This window comes from Magnolia sinica, chromosome 9 (assembly GCF_029962835.1).
Source record: "Magnolia sinica isolate HGM2019 chromosome 9, MsV1, whole genome shotgun sequence".
NCBI lineage: Eukaryota > Viridiplantae > Streptophyta > Magnoliopsida > Magnoliales > Magnoliaceae > Magnolia > Magnolia sinica.
The window spans coordinates 21319801-21341454 of NC_080581.1; the positions used below are offsets into that span (position 1 = coordinate 21319801).

A 21654-nucleotide genomic window follows, 5' to 3' on the forward strand; every position below is an offset into this window, starting at 1 on the left:
TTACGAACATGGTACTATTTAACGGCCTGATTTAATCGTGTTTGTGATGCAGGGCGTATTTACGAGCCTGGACTAGAAAAGGGTACTAAAAGCATGGATTTAACGCTCTGAAGTCACCAAGGCAAGCAACAGACCCCAGGAGACCAAGATCGACAGATTTGCACGCCAGGGATCCAAGAAAATCGAGAAACTGAAGCTCAAGTGGCCCGAAAGACATCCAGAATGCAAGATCATAGGGTTCCTACCATCCGTTCAGCTCGAAAATTCATACATCGCCTGAGGACCATAAATTAACCGTACACATCAAATTTAATCCGTTCAATCCTTGTGAAAGTGTCCCAACGGACAGATCAACCTATAAACCCTTGATTTGGGGCCCACCTGATCTCTGGATATGCTTCAATTTTGGACTCAACATCTTAAATTAAATGGGGAAATGGATAGACGGTACGGATTTCTTAAGAATGTCATAGTGGACCGCACCTGCACTTGAGTGTGCACAGTGCGTAGGCGCGCTGGACGCGCACCAGACGGTCAGCCCGGTCAAAGACGAGCTGACCCGTCTTCTTCTTGCGAAGTAACAACGGACGGATGCTGTCCATCCGTTTTTCAGTAGTAGGGCCCACTCATCATCCAAATGGATGATCCAGACCGTCCATTGAATCTCTTGGGTAGACGTAACCCTCACCTAGGTGTCCTTTTCGACCCATGAACGTACGGATAGGCAGATTACCGTTCAAACACAAGATGGACAATGGAGTAGATAATCTCATGGGCCACACTGAATTCAATCCAAAAACGACCATATCCAAATGGTTTTTCGAGTAGACCTCAATCGACGACGTGGATTTTCCACCTGACATCGATCGTGAGCTCTACCAAACACGACAGCGACTTGCGGCGGCTCTGTTTCGCAATTAGACGCTGGTTTGGTGCGGTGGGGCCCACCCCTCACCCATCAGGGCCCATAGGTCTAATCTAGACCGTCCATCAGGAGCCCACGGGTTCTCTCTCCCTAACCTAGGTAACTCATTTTAGGAAACCACAGAGATCAGTCCCCATTCATCCAAACAGAGACTGACGGTACAACGAACAAGGCGGGTGGGACACACCAAATTCGGTCTAGAAATCATCCAATTCTACTGAATTTTCAAGGGCAATCCAATGAATGGACTGGATTTCTTGATGTTCGTCAGGAATGGGGTCCACCAAACAACCAAAGGAAGCGCTGTTACACGTTTTGTTACAGTGTGTGAAACTTTCGCACCTTTGTCTGCTATGCGTAAGGGGTACGCACGCAAGCTGCCACCGACTCCTTGCTCTATAAAAGGAAAAGAAAAAGAGAGAGAAAGGCATCGAATTTTGTGCTGAGCGTGGAGCAGAGAAGCCTGGACGTGAAGCAGTTTCTACGGAGTTTTGTTTTCTTAGTTTTCTGTTTAATTTCTTTATGATATTTGAGGATAGCCTAATCATGTTGGGCTAAACCTCTTAGCTAGAGCTAAGAGGTGAAGCTTGTGGTGTGATGGGAACGATTCTATGGTTTGGATTCATGTTATGGCTTTGATTCATGTTAATCTAAATTGTTGTTGATTTAGTTGATTAATAGGAATGCTTCCAGTTTTTAATGGTTTGTTGTGACTAAAATTACAATAGATCTGCGACAGCTTTGAGCATGTTCTTAGCCTTATAGGGTTTATGAGTTTGGGAACCCTGTTGTTCACCGTCATCTCCTAGGCATGGTTGGATGACGGAACTCTTCCTGACATTCATACATCACTCAGATTGGCTGTGAATTGGTTTAATTCTGTTGTTTGCTTTGTCTCATGGGCATGGTTTTGTGATGGAATCCACTCTAATTTACACCCGTCTGATCTCTTGAAAACTAGATTAAATAAAGTTAAGAATTGATTTTCAGGCTATATCTTCCAACTGGATGAAGATGGGACTCGAAGTCTAGTTGAATTCATGAATCGACCGTAGATCTCCCTGATCTCTACAAGTGGATCCTCTGAATCCCTAGTTTCCTTCCTCTGAATTTCTTAAAGTTTTAGATCAGTATTTTACTATTATTCCTCAAAATCATTCGATTTAGATTTCATCTTAATCTAGTTCTAGTTCTAGTGAGTTTCAGATTACGTACAGGTTTCAGTCCCTTGGGATTCGACCTCGGTCTTACCGAGTTTATTACTACATCACAACCCTATACTTGGGGAATGAACATCTATGGACCCCATCATGACATTTTTCCTTTGATGCATGTCCTTTAGGGGTCATCTAGACCATAGATTTAGATGGGAAAGATATTCTCACCATTTAATTGATTCCTAACTTCATGCATGTGCTAGATCTAGATTGTATATGATCTAATGGATGACATGAATGTGTTGTGATGAAGGGAGTGCCTCAATAGTGGCAAAGATCCTCTCTTGTGGCCGGACTTTCATTTTTCCCTCATTTTATCTTTCATTTCTGATGTGTGTGGCCAACTTGGGGGCCCTGGAATATCCAGACCGTCCAACCAAGGTGGACACCCATGGTTGTCCATTCCTTGGATGTTGGCACCCTAATTGCTCCATATCGGATGCATGCAATGGGTTTTATGGAGGGGAATCGGTCTAGATGTTTGTTGGGCCCACATAGGTGGACCACAACATTGATTTCATGGGGTGATTCTCCTTATTTTGGTTCCCATGCTCAGTTCATTTCATGTATATGTTGCTGTCCAGAAATTTTCTGGACAGTTGCTGGATAGTTTTTAGGTCAGGATTATGGACTGATAAGAGGGATTTTTCACCCCCATTGATAGATGATTCTTCGAGGTATGGACCCTACCTTGATGTATGTTGAATCCCACCTCCATCCGCCCTTAATTGATCACCCAAAAAGGTGGGCCAAGAAAGTTGGTCAGTCCAGATTTATTTTTTTTGTACTGTCCAGCCACTCTGCATGTTGTAAAAACATAAATATCAACTTGTTTCTGAAATGGTGGACCACCTTTGTGGACCCCACCTTATATTTTACTTATACAAGGATGTTGGCCCTATATTTTTTCAAATTTTAGCAGACCTGGGCCCACTCTAATGGGGTGCACAAATCAGGGGCAGTAGCATTGTTTCAACATGAATTATTTCTGGACCTTGCTGTCCATAAATTGCATGAGTTAAATAAAATACTTTCACTATCTTAAAAATTCTAAAATTTTTCAAAGAGGTGTCCCACCCATGTTAGGACCTACCTGCAAAATTGCAGGGCCAATAGATCCCATTTGGGCATCTAAAAAGGTGGACCAACATAATGGACTGCCAAAAATTTCTGCTGTGCAGTCCAGCAGCATAGTCTCATAAAACCAAAAATTTAAAAATATTTTCTCAAAATGTGGGCCTTATTTTTGGGTCCCACCTTATTGTAGGCTTGATGAGGGACCTTGGGTCCAAATTTCAAGAATTTTGGAGGCCCAGAACCCACCCATTTGGATGTCCCAAATTCATGACAGTTATCTTTCCAGCAATATTTTACCCTGGATAGATTGTAATTACGAAATTTATTAACATACTTTAGAGTATTCAAAAATTCTTAAAATTTACAAGAAGGTGGCTCACCTATGTTGAGACTTACCTACAAATTTTTGGGGCCAATGGACCCCTGTGCACACTGTGGAAAGGGCCGGACTGGTCCACCACGTTGGGACGTCCAGGATGATCAGAATTATTTTGGCAGACTGTATTTCGTAAATAAATTAAAATATTTATGAGTCTCCAAAAATTCTGAAATTTTGTAAGAGTCTGACCCACCCATGGAAGTATAACCTTGCAAAATTTCAGAGCCATCGGGCCCTTATACTGCCCGCGGTAAGGCCTAGAGCGGCCCACCAGGTAGGGATGCCCAGGCTGGGGCGTCCAGCCTTGGCTGGCCGTCTAACCTGCTTTGTGGGCCCGCCTAGATGTGTTGTATATCCCATCATCCATCCATGTGGGGTCCTTAGGTGACTTGATTATCTTCCTCATCGGTGGTTTCCAATTGGGGCCCATTTGGATGAGATTTGGGCTAAATACCCAGGCCCATAGGGCTGCCTACATATGAGGCATCCTGTCTTGGGCCGCTGCTGGGTCTGCACTCCAACAGCATGGCCCACTTGATATATAAGTTGTATGTCCCCCTCTCATCTAGTGGGACCCACTGTTATGTATGTGGGCCATCAGAAATTTCATATACTATAAAATAATTTTTGGATTCCAACCAACCCAGAAATTGGGTGGGCTAGAATTTGGCAATAAGCCTAATAATTGTTGCCTATAAATGTTTGTTTTGAGGCAGTATGACCCACTAGATTTGAGGAGGATTTAAATCAGTTATCTTACCATTTTTCTATAGTATTATTAAGTGTACTTAGGACCCATATGAGGCCCACCCAAGTTGAGTTTTAATGAAATGTTGCATGTGATTGAAAGACTAGTTCCTTAGGCCTTGTGGACTAAATCCTTTTAGATAGGCCCATTGATCTTGGGCCTATACTCTCCTATCTATTGTGATGGGTTTAAGGACTATAATATGTAAGTAGTTGGGCCCTTGGCTGCCCACTAAGTTGACCTTGTACTTGGGCCAAAAAGTGGGTCTCAACTCACTTGTGTAAAATATGAAATTTGCCCATGAGGATGAACTACTGGGCTGCCCATGAAGCCCACCACAATATATGGATTTATGACCTTTATGGTTGGGCCCAAACCTTACTTGAGGGCCAACCATATTGCCTATGAGTTTGGCTTTATGTATAGCCCATTAGGCCACGCATTGCTTGGGCCTTATTTCATGCTCGAGTAGTGGCGGGCTACCTCTTGGAAACCAATTGAGGTTGGATGTCCTCCTAAGTGATCATAAGGTAGGCCCATGGGTTTCTCTATGGATGGTTAAAGGCCCACCATAGACCCTAGACTATTTATTTGAGGCTAAATATGGATGTATGTGGAGCCTACCTCAACGTATGTTGGTCCAGGTCATTCAAGCCTTGGATCGCCCGATCATGGAAGCAGTCTCTGCCTTGGGTTGCTGCTGGACTCACAATCCAGTATCAGGCCCACTTGATCTTTTCATGATTTATACACACTCTCCATCTGGTGGGGTCCCCCAGTGAGTATAGTTAGCTTTCATGAGATTATTTCCACATAGTTAACTAGTTTCTAGACCTTAACAGGTCCAGGAAGTCAAACGGTCCAAAAGTTTATCAAAGGGCCTAAAATGTACAATTTTATGGTTAAAACTTTATTTGACTGTGGGGCCCACCATATTGAGAACTTGTGTTCGTGTTACATGCTTATGTTTTCTTATAATCTTTGGGCTTAATCAGTGTATTCTTTTGGGTCACCTTCAGTGATCACATTAGGACCCTATCTTAGATCAGATTTTTAGGGCATCCCATGGGCCCAGAGTGGGTTGGGACATCCTAGCTTGGCCTAGCCATATATTGGGCCGACTTCTATCATTTGGATGGACTTGTGGGCTGAGATAAGGATAGTATTGGGCCCTTTGTTGCCCATAACCGGGTGGAATATATGAGCGCATGAGGGCCTTATACCGTTAGGCTGCGACTCTCACTGTCGTGTAGTCGGTTAGATAGGGGTGTGGCCTTACTCGCCTGATGTACGGAGGCATTGCTAGACTGAATCTGACCAGCTCATAAATGGGTCAGCTACCATCAGGCCTTGCTAGTGATTGGTTGTCCACAAGCGGGTAGTGAGGTCTCTTATGCTCGTTTGACTGTGCGGGGTCTGTAGAGCGGCAATCATCCAGCAGTATAATGGACCCCGGTGATTTCCTTATAATGGAAATGTTCTTGATATATGGATTGGATATGAGCACTGACATTACTTCGTATTGCATTTGCATCAGCTGTGTAAGCCTCATATTGCATAGTATTCATGTTAAGCCTTAGCATGGCGCTCAGCACTCATTGCATTACAGTACTTATTGCATTATATAGCCTTGGTATGGCTTCTTGCATTAATGTACTGCCTTGATATAGCTTCTTGCGTTCATGACAGACCTGGTAAAGTGTTGTGGGTCAAATATTGCATATCAAGACCCAGTTATTGCATGGATTTACAAGCATGATACCATCTAATAGCCCGATTTAATTGTGTTTGTGATGCAGAGTGTATTTACGAGCATGGATTGGAAAAGGTGCTAAAAGTATGGATTTGACGCTCCAAAGTCACCAGAGCAAGAGACGGACTCTAGAGGACCAAGATTGAAGAATTTACACGCCAGGGATTCGAGGAAATCAAGCCGTTCACGTTAAAGAGGCCCGAAATTGGTCCAGAATGCAAGATCACAGGGTTCCCACCATCTGTTTAGTTCAAAACTTAATACATGGCCTGAGGACCATAATTTAACCGTACACGTCAAATCTTAGCTCCCAAATCTCTGGGGAAGTGGCCCAATGGACAAATCAGCCCATAAATCGACCATCTAGGGCCCACTTAATATCTGAATGTGCTTCAAATTCGGTCGTAACCCCTTAAATAAGGTGGTAAAACTAACAGTCGGATCAGATTTCTCACACACATTAAGGTGAGGCCCACTTTACATGAGTGAAGTGCACAGGAAGCTGTGCACTCATAGTGCACTGTACCGCATACAGCAGTCACTGCGTTTGACTGCGCAATTCCAAACAGAGCAGGAGACTCTATTTTTCTCCAGCGCCTGGCCGTCTACGGGATGATTGGTGGGCCATCAAAACAACCCCAGATGTATAATCTAAACCGTCCATCAGGAGCGGGCCCCAAGTTCGAACAAACCTTGGTTTATTTCACGCAAATCCTAGTCCACTCGAAGACACAAATCTCGCTGCAATTCGGCTGAGTGCAACGCTTTCGTCCGCAGATGACGTCAAGAAATCAAACAGAGGTGGGCCAGGAGCATTGGATGATGATCTTGGAGCGTCCATTGAACGCAGCACACATCCATGACTAGAGAACACAAGATTTCCGGTCAAGGAAGGAAGATTCGCATAGCAGCGCCGTTGGATGAAGATCCAAATGGGATTAACAGTAGGAAAAATAGGAGCCCAGAACAGAGTAATCAGATCGATTATGGCATTCAAAATCCTACCCTGGGGCAACTGACCACCACCAAGAAATTTGGATGGATCAAATAGCCGAAACGAATCTACTATTGTGCCAAACGCGGGTTGATCGCGGGTCCTCCACCAGTTGTTGCATACTGACTGCGTAAAGCTTGATACGCAAGCCCCAGCCGAACTGGCTGCTGCGTGAAACTTCCGCATGGAGTGCGGAAACCCTTCTCCGACTACAGTTCTATAAAGGGAGAGAGAAAGTGAAAGGCCAGGGGGACGTGATGGGAAGGTGATCAACAGGGAGAGCACGGCTTAGGCTTGGACATGGCTGGAGTGAGCTGGACGAGGCTGGAATAGGAATTGATATCTGGTTTTTCTTTCCTTCTTGTTCTTTTCTTTTTCTTTTTATTTTTATTTTTATTTGCTTTGTTTAAAGGGGCCAGCCCATTCATGTGTGGCTAAACCCCTTAGCTAGGGCTAAGGGGTAAAGCTTGTAGCGTGATGGGAAGAATTTTATGCCTTTAATTCTTATTTAAACTGAATGGATTTGGTATTGGGTTGATTGTAAGGGAATGTTTTCAGTTTTTAATGGTCTGTTGTGACTAAAATTACAATAGGTCTGCGATGGCTTTGAGCATGTTTCTTCATTTTTTTTCATGTTTATGACGTTAGGAAACCTTGTTGTTCACCATAGTCTCATGGGCATGGTCGAATGACGGTGCCCTTCCTAACCCTCATAACATGTTGATTGGTTGGTAATTAGTTTAATTCTGTTGTTTACTTTGTCTCCTGGGCATGGTTTGGTGATGGAATCCATTCTAATTCCTATACCTTTCATCTCTTGAAACTTATATCAGGTAAGTTCAGTTAAGTTCCATGATTCTTGAAGCAGGCGTAAGATCTCCTTGATCTCTACAAGTGGATCCTCTGAATCTCTAGTTTCCTATCTTTGATTTCTCTTAAGTTTTAGATTAATCTCTCACCATTATTCATCAATTTATATTAGATTTAGATTCCATCTTAAGCTAGTTCTATTTCTACCTAGTTTCAGATAACGTACAAGTATCAGTCCCTTGGGATTCGACCTCGGTCTCACCGAGTTTATTACTACATCACAACCCTATACTTGGGGAGTGAACAAGTTTTTGGCGCCGTTGCCGGGGACTGACGGTTACGTTTTTCTAAAATTAACTAGTTTTAGGATTAGTTTAAGATTATGATTTTTTCTAACTTTAGGTTTAGATTTTCTATTTTAGAAACTAACCTGTTTTCCTGTTTTGTAGGATCCTGACACAAACTTCTAAATTAGTAATCCCTTTCTAATTCCTCTACTTTTTCTATTTTTAGAATTAGGGTTTGAATTTTAGAAATTTCTAATTCTAGTATTTTTCTATTTTTAGGAAATAGTTTATGTTTAGAAACTTTCCTCTTTTGTTTTTAGAAACTAGGTTAGTTATTTCTCTTTTTAGAAATTCTTTCTAATTTTATAAACTAACTCATCTTTCCTTTATTTTATTTTTAGAAACTTTCTAATTCTAACTCTTTCCTTTTTAGAAACCAATCTTTTTTGTTTTCTTTTACAGGATCTTAACATAGGAACTTCTCATTTGGTACCATCTTTAACTTCTCCTCTTACTTTCTGTACTTTTCTAATTTTAGATTTAGATTCTTCTTTTAAGTAACTTTCTATTTTCTAGTTTTAGAAATTTTTCCTTTTTTTTTAAGAAACTAACTTTCTATTTTTATTTTTAGTAACTTTCTAATTCTAACTCTTTTAGAATCTAACTTTGTTTCCTAATTTATTTTTAGAAATTTTCTACTTGTAGACTTTATGTTTAAAAACTAACTTTCCTATTTTGTAGGCTTTTAAAATAGAAATTTCTAATTCGGTAAGCTCTTTCTCTCCTTTCTATTTTTCAGATCTCTTTTAGTAACTTACTTTCTAAGTTTAGGACTTTCCTAATTTATTTTAGAAATTTTCACTTTCCTTTAGGAATTTCTTCTTTTAGAAACTAGTTACTTCTATCTTTCTTTTTAAGGATTTTCTAATTCTAGACATTCTCTTTAGAAACTGACTTATTTTGTTTTCTTTTACATGTTTTTAACTTAGGGACTCCAATTTGGTAACTTCTTTCCAACCCTCTCTTTCTTTCTAGATTTTCTTTTCCTTCCTTAGGATTAGGTTTCAAATTTGATTGAGGGTTGCGAGTGTTTCATGCCTAAGTGGGCCTGTGACAATACTCGACGTCACTTGACTGAAGGAGGATTGGTTGAGGGGTTAACTATCCATCGCAGGACTAGACACCACTCAAAATCCCCTGAGTTAATTGAAGTGATGGCTGAAAACCAACCTCTTTTACCCCAACCTAGGGTGGAGGACATTCAGGATGAGAATGAGGTGTATTAAGCACCCCCGCCACGTACTTTACGAGATTATTTACAACCAGTGGGGGTGAGTACGCCCTCATGCATGATTTTTCCTGAAAATACGGGACATATGGACATCAAGCCAGGGGTTATCCAACTCCTTCCTAAGCTCCATGGGCTTGAATCTTAAGAACCATATCTACATTTGAAAGAGTTTGATGAGATCATAGCCACTTTATATTTTCAAAATGTGTCTGAGGACACAGTCAGGCTGAGACTCTTTCCTTTTTCCTTAAAAGAGAAGGCTAAGACGTGGTTACATTCACTGCGTCCTAAATCCATTGGCACATGGAATGATATGCAAAGGGAATTTATAAAAAAATTCTTCCCACATCATAAAACGATTACCCTCAGAAAAGCAATCATGAACTTTGCCCAAAAGGAAGATGAAACATTCTTCCAATGTTGGGAAAGGTTCAAAGATTTGGTAAGTTCATGCCCACAACACGGATTTGAAACGTGACGCATTACAAATTTTTTCTATGATGGACTGACATCTTCCATGCGCCAAATGGTCGAGACAAGGTGTAATGGAGAATTCATTAATAAAAATGTTGACGAGGTATGGGATTACCTCGATAGTCTTGCTGAAAAAACACAATCATGAGACTATTACCCAAAGTCGAACACCACGTCTAGGCCGACTCAATTAAAGGAGAAAGGTGGATTATATCTCTTGAAAGAAGAGGATGATCTCAAGTGTAAAGTGACTATGCTTATAAGGAAAGTTGAGGCTATGTAAGGAAAGAAGGATAAGGTTAATGAAATTGTTTGCGGCATCTGTGATTGCAACATTCATACAACTGAAAATTGTCCTACAATACCCGCCTTTCGAGGAGTGTTAAATGAACAAGCTAATGCCGTAAACAATTATCAAAGACCTTTTACTGGACCTAACTCCAATACGTATAATCCTGGTTGGAAAAATCATTCAAACTTTAGTTGGAGGAATGGACAAACGGCTACCCCTCAAGGTTTCTTCAATCAAAATCCAAACCAAGTGAAACCTCAAGAGGAACCGGTTCAAAATTCCATATAAGAGCTGGCTCAGGTAATGCGGGGAATTACAGATTTTATGCAAAAGATAGATTCTCGTATGACGGTTATAGAAAAGGGGATGCTTCCTGCACAACCTCTCCCCAATCCTAAACCGCAGTACGAGATTAATGATCCCAGTTCTTCAAATCAGATGGGGCACGCTAAATCCATCACCACTCTTAGGAGTGGAAAGATCATTGATAAAACTCTTCCAATTAGGCCCGAAAAGCCTCAAGAACCAGAAGAGGACAACAAAGATGGATCTAGTGATGCCCCACAAAAATTAAAACCGGAACTTCTAGAGAAGCCAGTTGCTCCGTTCCCCCAACGGTTGGTTTCACCAAAACCTCTCTCTAACTCTCAGGATATTCTGGAGGTGTTGAAACAAGTGAAAGTTAACATTCCTCTACTTGATGTCGTGAAACAGATTCCTTCATATGCCAAATTTCTGAAAGACTTATGCACGACCAAAAGACAGCAAAGTATTCAAAAGAAAATCTCTTGACTGAGAAAGTGAGTGCCATCCTAAAGTAAGACGTGCCGTAGAAATTCAAGGATCCTGGTAGCCCAACTATATCATGTGTAATCGGGAACCATCGAATTGATCACGCACTTCTTGACTTAGGAGCGAGCGTAAATCTGATTCCCTACTCTGTATACAAACAGTTAGATTTGGGTGAGATAAAACCCACCCTGACCACACTACAACTTGCTGATCGCTCTGTTCGTGTACCAAGAGGGATGATTGAGGATGTGTTAGTCCAGGTCGATAGATTTTACTACCCTGTAGATTTTATCATCTTGGACACTGAACCCATCAATAACATGAGCACTCAGATTTCCGTCATTCTTGGTCGCCCATTCCTTGCCACGTCAAATGCAATTATCAATTGCAGGAATGGTGTCATGACTATGTCTTTTAGAAATTTGACATTAGAGTCAAACATCTTTTTCAATAACGGCAGCAACTCAGAGGATGATGACAATTTCCACGACATTAACATGATTGACTCTTTCGTGAAAGATACGACACCTCTAACCTTATCCTCCGACCATCTAGAGACGTGCCTGGCCCACTCCCATGATTTTGATGATGACATGATTAGGAAAACGTGCGCCTTGCTTGATACTGCACCGGTACTTGAAGTTAACCGGTGGAGGCCACAATTTGAAGAATTGCCACAAACCGATGTAGTGCCTCTACCGTCTAACCTCAAGCCACCGAAGCTTGACCTAAAACCTTTGCCCTCTGATTTGAAATATGCCTATTTAGGTCAAGATGAGACATACCCGGTGGTGATCTCTGCTCACCTGGAGAAAGAACAGGAGAGTATGCTCATATCTACTCTCATTGAGCATAAAGGAGCCCTGGGATGGGCGATAGCGGACCTCAAGGGAATCGATCCCTCGATTTGTACTCACCGCATATATCTTGAGGATAATGCAAAAACCGCTAGGCAACCACAACGTAGATTAAATCCAAACATGAAGGAAGTGGTTAAGGCCGAGGTTCTTAAACTATTGGACATGGGTATCATATATCCTATATCTAATAGTCAGTGGGTGAGTCCAACTCAAGTGGTCCCTAAGAAGTCTGGAATCACCATCGTAGCCAATGCTAATAATGAACTCATGCCAACTAGAGTCACTACTGGTTGGAGAATGTGCATTGACTACAGGAAGTTGAATACCGTCACGAGGAAAGACCACTTTCCTTTACCATTCATTGATCAGATCCTGGAAAGGTTAGCTGGTCATTCCTATTACTGTTTCCTTGACGGGTATTCGGGCTACAACCAAATAGAGATAGCCCCTAAAGACCAGGAAAAGACCACATTTACATGTCCCTACGGCACCTTTGCCTACCGAAGGATGCCATTCGGACTATGTAATGCCCCTGCCACCTTTCAGCAATGTATGCTTAGTATCTTTTCTGATATGGTGGGGCAATATTTAGAGGTCTTCATGGACGATTTCTCTATTTACGGTCCATCTTTCAGCAAGTGCTTGGAAAGTCTTAAATGTGTGCTGAAAAGATGTGAAGAAAAGAACTTGGTACTTAATTGGGAGAAGTGTCATTTTATGGTTCAGAAGGGAATTGTCCTTGGGCATATCATCTCGTCCAAGGGAATCGAGGTAGATAAGGTAAAAATTGACCTTATCTCTAACCTATCTCCACCCAAGAACATCAGAGACGTGCGATCCTTCTTAGGACACGCAGAATTTTACAGGCGATTCATAAAGGACTTTAGTCTCCTCTCTCATCCTTTAAGTATTCTTCTTCAAAAGGATGCTCTGTACGAGTGGACTAAGCAATGCCAGGAAGCTTTCACCAAGCTTAAGGGTACGTTAACCACTGCACCTATCATGAAGCCACCCGACTGGAGCCTTCCTTTTGAGCTTATGTGCTACGCTTCTGATTATGCTCTTGGAGCGGTTCTAGGCCAGAGAAAAGATAAGAGACCCTACGTCATCCATTACGCGAGTAGGACTTTAAATCCGGCCCAAGTGAACTACTCAACTATGGAAAAAGAACTCTTAGCTGTAGTATTCACCTTGGATAAATTTAGGTCCTACCTGATCGGATCCAAGATCATTATCTATACAGATCATGCGGCACTGAAGTATCTTTTTTCTAAGAATGATTCTTAGCCCCTCCTGATACGATGGATCCTTCTACTCCAAGAATTTGATTTGGAAATTAAAGATAAAAAGGGAGTAGAAAATGTTGTGGCCGATCACCTTTCTCGCCTTAATACCTCTGATTCCCTTGAGACGACCTATATCAACGACATTTTCCCTGATGAACAACTGTTCAGAGTCTCCTATTCACCTTGGTTCGCTGATATTGCTAATTATCTTGCTACAGGTGCCATACCGACACAGTGGACTGCGCAAGATAAGAAGAAATTCTTCACCGAGGTGCGCAACTTTTTCTGGGATGATCCTTATTTATTTAAATATTGTCCAGACCAAATCCTAAGGAAATGTGTACCAGACGATGAGCATCAGAGCGTCATCTCCTTCTATCACTCACAGGCCTGTGGTGGTCACTTTTCTGCTAAAAAGACCACGGCCAAGATTCTGCAGTGTGGCTTTTACTGGCCCACTACTCATGAGTTTTGCAAAGCTTGTGAGCGTTGTCAGAAATTGGGAGCATTGTCCCATCGAAATATGATGCCTTTGAATCCCATCCTTATCATTGAAGCATTCGATTACTGGGGCATCGATTTCATGGGACCATTCCCCCAATCATTTGGAAATTTGTATATTTTGCTCGCCGTGGATTATGTCACTAAATGGGTTGAAGCGATTCCGTGTCGAACTAATGACCATCGCACGGTCATTAAATTCCTAAAAGAAAACATCCTTTCTCGATTCGGAACGCCTCGAGCCATCATTAGTGATGGGGGCTCACACTTTTGTAATAAATCATTTGAGAGCTTAATGAAGAAATACGGTATCTCTCATAGGGTGAGCACCCCGTACCACCCACAGACAAGTGGGCAAGCTGAGATTTCTAATAGGAAAATTAAACACATTTTGGAGAAAATGGTTAACCCTGATCGTAAGAATTGGTCAATCCGATTGACCGATGCCTTATGGGCATACCGTACTGCCTTTAAAACCCCTATTGGAATGTCTCCCTTTAGACTTGTCTATGAGAAAGCTTGTCACTTGCCTGTGGAGCTGGAACATAAAGCGTACTGGGCGATCAAAAATCTTAATTTCAATCTGGACAACGCTGGCTCACTACGCAAACTTCAATTGAATGAACTTGAGGAAATCCGGAATGATGCGTACGATAATTCAAGAATTTACAAGGACAAGATGAAAGCATTTCATGACCAACACATTTTGCGAAAATCATTCACGCCCGGTCAGAAGGTCCTTTTGTACAATTCTCGATTATATCTCTTTTCGGGTAAGCTTCGATCTCGTTGGACCGGCCCTTACATTGTTGTTACTATTTTTCCTCATGGGGCCGTTGAGCTAAGAGATCCCGACAATGGCAAGGATTTTAAAGTCAATGGACATCGATTGAAACCGTTTGTCGAGAAATTTGATTCAGAGGACATGTCTATGCCCCTGATTGCTCCTGTTTACCAGGATTGATCTCCTAGTCTGATGGAGGTATAGGTAGGTTTATCGCTTTCATAGGACTAGGGTAGTTGCTTTATAAACTTAGCGCTCCTGGGAGGCAACCCAGCTCTTCATTTCATTTCATTTTTATCATTAGTTAGTTCAATATTTGTGGGTAACATTACTGCAAACCCTCGCGAGACTACAACTCACTAAGGGCAACCTAGGGGTTTAAAGGCTTGTTGCATACGCTAAATGCAATCGAGAGCACCTACGAAAGTGGTATAGGTAGGATTTTATTTTTGTTATTTTTATGTTGCCTTCTCTCTCGTGCTGACCGACGCCCATGCTGCGATCTCTTGGAAAGTGTCTCTCGATTCATCATCCAGGTACTATCTTCCCATCACTTCATATTTACTTTTCGTTGTCCCAAGTGCATTGCACGCTCATATCTTTTACATTGAGGACAATGTAGATTTTAGGTTGGGGGTGGGAGATTAGGTGACCTAATTAGCATTTTCTTGGTCTTGAACAAAAATTATGAAAATTCGAAAGGGTTTTGACAGCCATCTAGGGCACTTGGAATTTCAAGATACATGATGTTGGAAATTTAAGACGCTTGGATTCAGTATCTGTTGGATTACATAATTAAGTTTGAATTGTTAATCCAGAATTAGAAGTTGTAAACATTGATTGAGTTATGATCTCACATGTCACATATCGCTTTCACATTAAGGTTTCAGTTTGATATTGAAGGATTTACTTGGTACTCACTAAGCATGAAAGGAACCGGCCTGAGAAAATTGAAAGGATTGGGTGAATAATCTTCACCATAGGTTTGCTCCCTATAGGTGAAGGTTCAATTTCCCAAAGTAGCCGTCGGATAGGGGTGGGCAATGGTTTTCATCATAGGTTTGCTCCCTATAGGTGAAGATTTGATTCCTCCCCTTGGCGGTATTTTAATGAAAAAATAAATAAATATATAAATATATATATATATATATATATATATATTAAAGGTCAATTAATGAAAAGATGATCCGTGAGGAAAGTTTAGTTATTATGAATTATCTTAGTGTTTACCGATAATATCATGAAATTAAGAAGTGAACCTTAATGATAAGCCGAGATTATACGATACACCCATGAAACTCAATGTTTAGAATTTTCTGATTGTGGGATTAATACTTTGAACGTAACTATGAAGTTTACCGTGTGCTTGAGACCAGGAGAAAATAATGCCCAACATTCATGAATCTTAGAATTCTCGTATCTGGATTATTCTGCAAAAATCACTCGAGTTTATAGAAATTGTCCTATAATTCTCAACTTATTTTCGCATGCTTTGCTCGGGACTAGCAAAATGCTGGTTGAGGGTTGTGTTGTGGGTCAAATATTGCATATCAAGACCCAGTTATTGCATGGATTTACAAGCATGATACCGTCTAATGGCCCGATTTAATTGTGTTTGTGATGCAGAGTGTATTTACGAGCATGGATTGGAAAAGGTACTAAAAGCATGGATTTGACGCTCCAAAGTCACCAGAGCAAGAGACGGACTCTAGAGGACCAAGACTGAAGAATTTACACGCCAGGGATTCGAGGAAATCAAGCCGTTCACGTTAAAGAGGCCCAAAATTGGTCCAGAATGCAAGGTCACAGGGTTCCCACCATCTGTTTAGTTCAAAACTTCATACATGGCCTGAGGACCATAATTTAACCGTACACGTCAAATCTTAGCTCCCAAATCTCTGGGGAAGTGGCCCAAAAGACAAATCAGCCCACAAATCGACCATCTAGGGCCCACTTAATATCTGAATGTGCTTCAAATTCGGTCGTAACCCCTTAAATAAGGTGGTAAAACTAACAGTCGGATCAGATTTCTCACACACATTAAGGTGAGGCCCACTTTACATGAGTGAAGTGCACAGGAAGCTGTGCACTCATAGTGCACTGTACCGCATACAGCGGTCACTGTGTTTGACTACGCAATTCCAAACAGAGCAGGAGACTCTCTGTTTTTCTCCAACACCTGGCCGTCTATGGGATGATTGGTGGGCCATCAAAACAACCCCAGATGTATAATCTAAACCGTCCATTAGGAGCGGGCCGCAAGTTCGAACGAACCCTGGTTTATTTCACGCAAATCCTAGTCCACTCAAAGAGACAAATCTCATTGCAATTCGGCTGAGTGCAACGCTTCCGTCCGCAGATGACGTCAAGAAATCAAACAGAGGTGGGCCAGGAGCATTGGATGATGATCTTGGAGCGTCCATTGAACGCAGCACACATCCATGACCAGAGAACACAAGATTTCCGGTAAAGGAAGGAAGATTCGCATAGCAGCGCCGTTGGATGAAGATCCAAATGGGATTAATAGTAGGAAAAATAGGAACCCAGAACAGAGTAATCAGATCGATTATGGCATTCAAAATCCTCCCCTGAGGCAACTGACCACCACCAAGAAGTTCGAATGGATCAGATAGCCGAAACGGATCTGCTATTGTGCCAAACGCGGGTTGATTGCGGGTCCTCCACCGGTTGTTGCGTACTGACTGCATAAAGCTTGATACGCAAGCCCCAGCTGAACTGGCTGCTGCGTGAAACTTCCGCATGGAGTGCAGAAACCCTTCTCCGACTACAGTTCTATAAAGGGAGAGAGAAAGTGAAAGGCCAGGGGGACGTGATGGGAAGGTGATCAACAGGGAGAGCACGACTGAGGCTTGGACGTGGCTGGAGTGAGCTGGAAGAGGCTGGACGTGAGGCTGGAATAGGAATTGATATCTAGTTTTTCTTTCCTTCTTGTTCTTTTCTTTTTCTTTTTCTTTTTATTTTCATTTGCTTTGTTTAAAGGGGCCAGCCCATTCATGTGTGGCTAAACCCCTTAGCTAGGGCTAAGGGGTGAAGCTTGTAGCGTGATGGGAAGAATTTTATGCCTTTAATTCTTGTTTAAACTGAATGGATTTGGTATTGGGTTGATTGTAAGGGAATGTTTTCAGTTTTTAATGGTCTGTTGTGACTAAAATTACAATAGGTCTGCGATGGCTTTGAGCATGTTTCTTCATTTTTTTCATGTTTATGACGTCAGGAAACCCTGTTGTTCACCATAGTCTCATGGGCATGGTCGGATGACGGTACCCTTCCTAACCCTCATAACATGTTGATTGGTTGGTAATTAGTTTAATTCTGTTGTTTACTTTGTCTCCTGGGCATGGTTTGGTGATGGAATCCATTCTAATTCCTATACCTTTCATCTCTTGAAACTTATATCAGGTAAGTTCAGTTAAGTTCCATGATTCTTGAAGCAGGCGTAAGATCTCCCTGATCTCTACAAGTGGATCCTCTGAATCCCTAGTTTCCTATCTTTGATTTCTCTTAAGTTTTAGATTAATCTCTCACCATTATTCATTACTTTATATTGGATTTAGATTCTATCTTAAGCTAGTTCTATTTCTACCTAGTTTCAGATAACGTACAAGTATCAGTCCCTTGGGATTCGACCTCGGTCTCACAGAGTTTATTACTACATCACAACCCTGTACTTGGGGAGTGAACATAAAGCTGGTGGTGTTGGCCTTGATCATATTTCCTTCCTGTATCCGCTATTATTCTTCTATACATTATTATCACACACCTTCACTACCCTCTAAGCTTCTATAAGCTTATGCATGATTGATGCGTGCAGGAGATCCTACGCAGGCGCCGTAGTGGCAGAGCTTGAAGTAGCGCTGAGCTTGAGTACCCAGTGTTATAGACCTTCCTTTCTTTTTTCTATTATCTGATGTATGTTCTTTTGGACCTTATGGATGATTTTAAAAGTTTAAATTCATAGTGAATTTTGTGATGTGTGTCTTTTTTATTCTTAGATTTAATTATTGTAATCTTGGGTATGCTCATATTGGAAATGATTATATTATTATGAAAATCCTCCTTGTAGGAATCCCAGGATCAGAACTTACCTCAGGAGCCGAAAATGGGGTAATACGGAGGCTATTGCGACCAAAACCAGCCATCGGGTTCCTTGAGAATCTGGTTACCGAGTCTGTGGTGTGACACAAGCCATATCCCAAGAACTTCAGACGACGAAGATCTCGGAAGATCTCAAACGAATCTAGAAGTCTCCTTTACAGCACTACCTTTCTTCTCCTATAAATAGAGGCACCCTCAGCCAATGTGAGGTACGTTCACTAATCCTAAAACATGATTGATGACTCTTTTCCTTAAGATCCTACCCCAGAAAGGACCCCATAACCTGACTTAGGCATCGAAGGGTCCCCTGTACAAGCTAGGGTCTCCTTCGTTTATTCTTCTTCATCTATGCAGGTCCAAAAGGGTTAACCTAGGGGGGTCTATTGGAAAACGGCATCAATGGGGCCACGTAGAATATAATATGGAAGGTTTTTAGTGTTGGGAGTCTTCATCATAAGTGTTCCCTGTGGTTTGGTCCACTTAAGTTCTGAAAATTTCTAAATTTTCTTTGTCACGGAGGATACAAGGGTTCTTACATGATAGGCAGATTGGATGTCAAGAAAAAATCACAGCAGGTGCCACACATTGTGCTGTGCGTTACGATTAACCTGCACAGTTTTGTAACAGATACAGCCTCGTCAGGATATGTACTCACATACATGGTGCCTGTAGCCATTCTATTTTTTCTGGAGAAATTTGCGACTGTACGACCCATTGATGGCCCATTTACGAGACCAAGCCCACCTTATTTTACATTTGAAAAATGAGTCCGGATCCTCTATTATCAGGTCAACAGAGAAATCCTGATACCCTAATTCTCATTGGTCCACGTCACCACTCACTAAAAAAATATTAAAAATAAAAAATAGCTTCGGACGCCAAACCATTAGGGTAACAGGAATTCTCTGTTGACCTGATAACAGAGGATCCCGACTCAAAATGAGCCCCAGCTGTACGGATGGCTTGCCAAAGGTCAAAAATGCCCCTGCTTTTTCCTTCAAAGTGGATCGGTGGTGCTCGAAGACGAGCGCTGACACTCCTCGAACTCCGAGTTGTACGAACGGTTCAAAAGATATCAAAGTTACATGGGCCCCACAGTTACGTATTTATTATATCCACAACGTTCATCCATATTTCGAGATCATTTGGGAGCATTATTAAAAAAAAAAAAATCATATCCACAGATCAACTGGACCACACCACAAAGATCAATTTTCCCGTTAAAAATTTTGTAGGGCCCACCATAACATTTATTTTCCATCCAATCTATTCATAAGGTCACAAAGACCTGGATGAAGAGAAAAAACAAATTTCATAATAATCCAAAACTTCTTTAACCCCTGGAAGGGTTTCAATGGTAGACGTTCAATCCTCCATGACCTTTTACAGTGTGGTCCACTTGATAGCTAGATCTGTCTTATTTTTTGTCTCATGCCTTAATACGAGTTCGTCGAATATATGGACGGTTTGGATATAACACATACCTCATAATAGGACCCACAAAAAGTGATGGGGATTACAATAGTAAAAAATAAAATAATAATAAATAAATAGGCCAGGAACTTATGGCTACGGTGTTTTCTATAGCTACGGATTATAACTGTAGCAATAGCCATAGCCCCCACCGTTTTGATACGTCCTTTTATATGTATCGAAGGTCTTTCGATTAATCGAAAAAGGTCCAAAACTGTCCAGTGAGTTTGCCTTAAAAATCCTGTAATTTTCGATACATATCAAATACTCTTCGATATGTATCGAAGGTGATATGACCAATAGTATGTATCGAAGGTGATATGACCAATAGCTACGAGTTATAACCGTAGCCATAACTGTAGTCTGTGCCACTTTATGAATTTTTTTTAATTTTTTAATTTTTTAATTTTTAATTTTTTAATTTTTTTACATGGATAAATTTATTCTACATACAATTTTCTCTAATACATATTTATATAAATATGTATATATAAGCATATAAAAAAAATTTTCTCTTTTTTTTCATTTATTTCTTTATTCATTTAACAAGAATATCTTCTAAACCAAAATTAGTTACTTGACGTACCCTATATGATTTTGGGGTAGGAGAAGCTACTTTAGCCAACCAACCAGGTTATTTTTCAAGATTCCATTAGATCTATGGTTGAAAATCCATTTCCTTCACTTCGCGGTCAATTTCAATCAGTTCATGGTCAATTTCATTCATTTCATTTACTTCGCGATCAATTCCATGCATTTCACGATCAATCCCCGCGATTCCGTTTTGATTCACGGTCATTTCCATGCATTTCACAGTCAATTCCCTTCACTTCACGGTCATTTCCATGCATTTCACGGTCAAGCGCTTCACTTCACGGTCATTTCCATGCATACCACGGTCATTCCCGCCTATTCCGTGTTAATTCACGGTCATTTCAGCGCATTTCACGGTCATGCCCCTTCACTTCACGGTCATTTTCGCGCATTTTACGGTCTAATCGCCTCACTTCACGGTCATTTTCATTCATATCACATTCATTCCCGCCTATTCTGTGTTGATCCACGGTCATTTCGATGCATTTCACAGTCATGCCCCTTCACTTCATGGTCATTTCCGCACATTTCACCGTCCAATTGCTTCACTTCACGGTCATTTCCATGCATATCACGGTCATTCCCGCCTATTCCATATTGATTCACGGTCCTTTCGGCGCATTTCACGGTCATTTTCGCGCATTTCGTGGTACAATCGCCTTCACGGTCATTTCCATGCTTATCACGGTCATTCCCGCCTATTCCGTGTTGATTCACGGTCATTTCGGTGCATTTCACGGTCATGCTCCTTTACTTCACGGTCATTTCCGTGCATTTCGCAGTACAATCACCTCACTTCACGGTCATTTCCATGCATATCACGATCATTCCCGCCTATTCCGTGTTGATTCATGGTCATTTCGACGCATTTCACGGTCATGCCCTTCACTTCACGGTCATTTCCGCGCATTTCACGGTCCAATCGCTTCACTTCACGGTCATTTCCATGCATACCACGGTCATTCCCGCCTATTCCATGTTGATTCACGGTCCTTTCAGCG

The 21654-nt window shown here is 41.5% G+C and overlaps 1 non-coding gene across 1 annotated transcript; it reads right to left on the minus strand.

Annotated features, from left to right (window-relative positions):
• Positions 1–9842: 9842 nt before the first annotated feature.
• LOC131257066 (small nucleolar RNA R71) lies at positions 9843–9949 on the minus strand. Its single transcript, XR_009177088.1, has one exon. It is a non-coding gene; the product is annotated as a small nucleolar RNA R71 (small nucleolar RNA).
• Positions 9950–21654: the final 11705 nt, after the last annotated feature.